The sequence below is a fragment of the Astatotilapia calliptera genome, chromosome 3, assembly GCF_964374335.1.
Source record: "Astatotilapia calliptera chromosome 3, fAstCal68.1, whole genome shotgun sequence".
NCBI lineage: Eukaryota > Metazoa > Chordata > Actinopteri > Cichliformes > Cichlidae > Astatotilapia > Astatotilapia calliptera.
Window position 1 is genome coordinate 20,496,970 of NC_137424.1, and position 5,541 is coordinate 20,502,510.

At 42.4% G+C, this 5,541-nt stretch overlaps 1 protein-coding gene across 1 annotated transcript in view; it reads right to left on the reverse strand.

Moving 5' to 3' along the window:
• The window catches only part of LOC113015973 (NACHT, LRR and PYD domains-containing protein 12-like), a 748,422-nt gene that overhangs the window by 568,006 nt on the left and 174,875 nt on the right, over nucleotides 1-5,541 (reverse strand). The gene's annotated exons all lie outside the window — the stretch shown is intronic.

The window sequence follows — 5,541 nt, forward strand, 5'->3', positions numbered from 1 at the left end:
TGTGGTGATGCTAGCGTTAGCCACGTTAGCGCGTTAACTTCACAGGTGGTCAGACTGAGTAAACAGGCACTAAGTCAGAGGTTGGGCTCTCCGTTTCGCTGCAGGATCCCTTCATTCATGCAATTTATGCAGTTTATTAAAGTGCAATTGGAAAAAGGATTTTGAAATGCAGTTTTTAAAAGCATTTCAAAAATCAGTTTATTAAATGGGAATTCAAAAATGAATTTACAAATGCAGAATTTATTCTATAATTCATTACTTAAGCACAGAATTCTTTATTTCGATGCGCGTGGCTCTTGTGGTCCTCCATACAGGAGTGAGAACGTGTTGGCATTTGGGTCCTCCTTCCCCTCATCATAGTCTGCCACGCAGGCCGTGACAGAAAAGCCCACTAAAAGAACGCCCACCAGACCAAAGCAATGGTTTTGACTTGATCAGCATTAACCCCGCCCCCTGACTTTGATGGGTGAAGCTGACAAATAAAATGTATTTATGAACAGCGATGCAGGGCCAGGAGTAGCAACGTGAATTAAATAAATACATCATTAAATAATTCATTAAATGTGTCAGTAAAATAATCAAAATAGAAAACAAACCAATAATTGATTAAATATGTAATTAACTAATTTGAATTGTATATAAACAAATATTGAAAAATTTTAAATGAAATTAATGGATAATTCATTATTAATATATATCTTTAATTGATTATGTAGATTTTTTAAATTAATTACTGAAATAGTTCATTCATTAGTGATGCATTTATTTAATGCAACCATAAAATTATTGCTAGTTTAAGTAAAATCAATTTAAGACATCAATATTAAAGGTTAACTTATGATAATGAATACATGCAGCTATAACTGATGACATAAAAATGAGGATTTCTTAAGCTGAAGCCAAAGTGCTGACTCATTTGTCATGTTACTCTCAAATGTTTTCCCTAATAACAAGAACATAATTACACTTTAGCCACAAGAGGGCAGCAGCATTAATATAAGTCACATGTATATAAAGGTACAGTGATTATATTACAGTGATTTTGACAAAAACAAAACAGTTGATGGCAGTGTGTTTTTCCATGACAGAATAATTACGCACACCCCACTTTGCAGTTATTTATTTGTAAAAAATGTTTGGAATCATGTATGATTTCCGTTCCACTTTGTGTTGGTCTTTCACGTGGAATTCCAATAAAACTGATTCATGTTTGTGCTGTAATGTGACAAAATGTGGGAAAGTTCAAGGGGGCCAACACTCGGACCGGCGGCCGCCTCGCGTCTCTGCTCCTCCTGCCTCCCCTTTCCCTCATCCACCTGCTGCCTCTGTGGAAGCTCCGCCATAGCCACCACCAAACAACTGACTTATTTCTACACATCGACCAGCATCCGGCCAATCCACCACCTTCCATCGTTTATACCGTTACAAAAAAAAAAAAAATCATAAAAAAACATCATTGGCCCAGAAAAACGAAAAATCATCATCAGTATGCCCGATGGCCAGTCCAGCTATGGTCGTGCCATCAGTTAACCCTTCGCTTGCCAGCTGTGACACGCGTGCCCAGGGTTGCCGACCCCTGCTCTAAAGCATCTGATTTGGATTCCTGAGATCAAATATATTTTCCTTTGTGTTTGTTTTCTTCACATTTGTGGCTTTAATGTAGTGTTACATCCTGTTTGTTTGCTTCCATCTGTATACATGTCCAGATTCACTGTTATGTTTCTATTCTTACATTGCTGTGTGATCACTGTTCCCTCTGCTGACTGATGTGACCTTTTGTATCTCACACTGATACTTGTCATATTTGTATCTGCGCCTAAAAGATAAAAAGTTTTCCATGCTAAAACACAGCTCCACCTCCTGCAGTTCTCCCTCTGAACCACTAGATGTCTCTGTTATCTAAATGAAGACGTGCAGCACAGCAACCACAGCAGCGCTCAGATCACACGTGTCCTGTTATTATGTATAAAAGCATGAAACAGGTGAGACAGGTGGGATCAATATTAATGTTGTGGAAATATATGAAAAAGCAACAGAAGAGTGAAAACATTTCCTGTTTCTAGAAAGATCTTTCAGCTCACAGCTGCTCACAGACTGTATTTACAAGTGACAAACTGCAACTCTACAGTACATCTACAGTATATATCAAATATATTCTGTATTCAAATCTATTGAGTGATGTTTGAAAGTCTTTCCAGGTGAGTTTGATCCAGGAGGGTCTGAAGCCAGAGTCAGACAGAGACTGTGCAGAGACTGTAGAAGGACAGAGCAGCAGCAGAGCAGTCCAGATACACTGATGATCCTCTGTCAGATCCAGAGGGACACACAGGGATGATGCTGGACTCTACATTGTGTCTGACAGTGGAGCTGTTCTCAGAGCAGTTCACTCTGCAGCACTGACAGTCATCTGCACTTCTTCTCATTCCTCTGTCAGTCACTGCTGGATGAAGCTCTCCTCTCCACCTCCCAGTAACATGGCCCAGTCAGAGCGTCTCTACACACAAGCTGCTGCTGCTTCAACCTCTCTGGATCATCAGGACACAGCTCCTCCTCTCTCAGCACACACACCGTCCTGTTTACCACCATAGCCTCCACCTGCAGAGAGAAGAAGGAAGAGCAGAGGAGATAAACGAGTGTTTCCAGAGACTCTTCATCAGCTGTCAGTCAGTGATGCAGCACATCCAGTATAAAGAGCAGCAGGGACTTCAGTGCTGGGACTGTACTAGGACTCATTGTTGCTTCACTTTTTCTAATCTTTGGATTTTTATTGAAGTTGATGAAAATGTCTTTCCCTCCTAGTTTGAATTTGGACTTTCATTCATTAGAAGAACCTTGGTGTGTCCACTCTGAGCTCTGTAGGAACCCCAACAACAAGCCCAACAATCCAGATGGACGGTTCCAGCTGTTAACTGGAGGAATTCCATCCAAACATCTGCTCTCACTAAATTCTTCCTCACCTACAGACTGTGTTCTTCACTGCTTTAAACTTGGAAATGAATGCAGTCATTGGTCTGCGTGCTGCTTTGTTCAGAGAGCTGATTGGCTGTTGACAGCGTTTGATCAGAGCGTGTCAGCCGTTACCATGGTGACCATAAAGGTCAGAAACAGGAAGTGTTTGTGTCCAATCCTGAAGCCTGTCACCATTCTCCTCTCACAGCTTCACTGAGAAGCTGCAGCTTTACAGGAAACACTGGATCTTTGCTTCATACTGACTGTGTTTAGTACAATACTGCTGACAGCACCACCCACTCACTCCATCACTCTACTTACACCAGAGTCTCCAGTCTGTAGTCTGGACTCTGCTGAAGATCAGACAGCTGCTTCACATCTGGATCCTTCAGGTTGTTTCCTCTCAGGTCCAGCACTCTCAGATGGGAGGGGTTGGACTTCAGTGCTGCTGCCAGATAATCACAGCTGAACTTTGACAAACCACAGCTCATCAATCTGTATAAAGAATGAAAGATGTAAGTTTATTAGACAAAGTGTGAGCTTGAAATCATTCAGTGTTTCATCATCTGTTCAGAGCTGAAGAAGGTTCAGAATGTAGAAGTTTAGAAAATGGAAACTCCAAACAGCTGAAGCCAACAGGAAGCAGCTTCAAACAGGAAACTGTGCAGAGTTTCAGACTATATGTCCTGATGCAGCCAGTTGGATTTTGGAGATTTGAATCTCTGTTCTGTGACTAAGTCCTTGAATCATTTCTTCCAGTTGGTCCAACAAGACAGACTAAGTGTTGGACATGTGTTGTGGCTCCATTAGGGGAGCTTCTAAATGTGATGTGATGGCCCCTCTGGGTCTGTCAGGTCACAGCACTGAAGAGAGCTCAAACTGGGCACACAGTTGTTCCAGTCTGGACCAAAGACTCTATACTGGGACTGAGGGACTGCTTTGACTGCACCCACTGGGACTTTTTAAAGGCTCATGTTCTCACTTAGATCATCGATTTCTACTTACATTTCTTTCTGGGAAAAATGGGGATTACTTTGGAAACAGGAAGTATTTTCCCCAATAAGCAGCCCTGGATTAGTAAATCACTCCAACATGTTCTCAGGCAGAAGAAGCTGTCTTGTTATGAGGGAGAGAAGAAAAAGATTGAGGCACAGAAACTTGTTGAAAGAGAGATAAAGCAGCTAAAATCAGGTGTAAAAGTAAAGCAGAGGATGAGCTGAATAAAGGACACTCAAGGCTGGCTTGGAAAGGAATGAAGTCCATGGTGGGGATGCAGGACAAGGAGCAAAGATGAATGTGATGCTGAATCAGCAGAGGACTTGGACTCATTTGATTCCAGCTTTGATATCATTGATTTCAATGAAGAGCTTTGTGATTGTAGCAAAGGGCTGGTAGCTCTGAGAGTCCCACTGATGAGGTGTTTGTGTGGAAATCTCTTAGTGGGACCAAAGAGAGAAAAAGCCCTGGTTCTGATGCTGTGGGAGGGAAATGATTGAAGTGTGCTGTGAGGAACTGACTGGGAGATTTTCACACATTTTCCAGTCCTCCTTGGAACAACAGGAAGTTCCCAGCATATGGAAACAAAGGTTAAGTGTCCTATGGCACTCAGTGATGATGGTGCTGTGGCCCCACCACCTCCACCTCTTTGTAAAGGAACTAACTGTAATCTGAAGCTTCAAATGGGACTAAGACTTCCTCCACTAGGTGGCAGTGTCTGATGAGAAAGTGTTAGTGGAGCTGGCCTGGAGTCAGAAACAGGAAGATGCAGGATTTGGGCTGAAATGGGGAAAAGTGGTTCGCACTAGTGCCTTAAAGCAAGAAGGTTGTAGGTTGAAGCTTGTTGGCCTTTCTGTGGAGGTTGGATGTTCTCCCACAGTCCAATGAAATGCTGCTTAGGTTCATTGGTGCTTCTAAATTGGCTGTAGGTGTGGATGTGAGAGAGTGCTTCTCTGTCTCTCTCTGTTGGCCCTGTGATGGACTGCTCACCTGTGCAGGTGGACCACGCCTCTTGCCCTATGACAGCTAGGGCACAGGCTGCAGCCCTGTGAGCCTAAGCTGAATAAACAGTTAGCAAAAATGATCCATAGATGGCCTGAAATCCCCCAGTTAGCAGTTTGGTAGATAGCTATGACATGCTAATCCCATCCAGCAGCTGTATTCTACCTGTAAGCTGATCCCTGCTGAGCCAAAGCACTTTTTCATATACAAATTACAACCTTTAATAGAAACCTATTGGTCAGCATCTTATTAGCCTGCTGTTAGCTTCATTCCACAGAAAACTGAGAGAAACTAACAGAGTTGATAAAGAATAAAGAGAAATGTGCTGATTTAAAGCCTTTGAAGTGCTTCAGATGATCTCTGTCCACTTCTGTCCACTCATTCATTCATGTAAGCTTTCTAATGCAGCTTTGATCTTCACAGTCTGCTTCATGAAACTCATTCTAACCCTGAATGTCAGAGTGTTCCTCCTTCTCTTTCCCATCATTCATGCTGGCAGTGGAGGAGATTTGGATGTTGGACTGTGTTTTGGATGATGTGTGTATGTTTGTGTTGGACTGCTGTCTGTAAAGCAAACGCACATTTTGCTTTGGA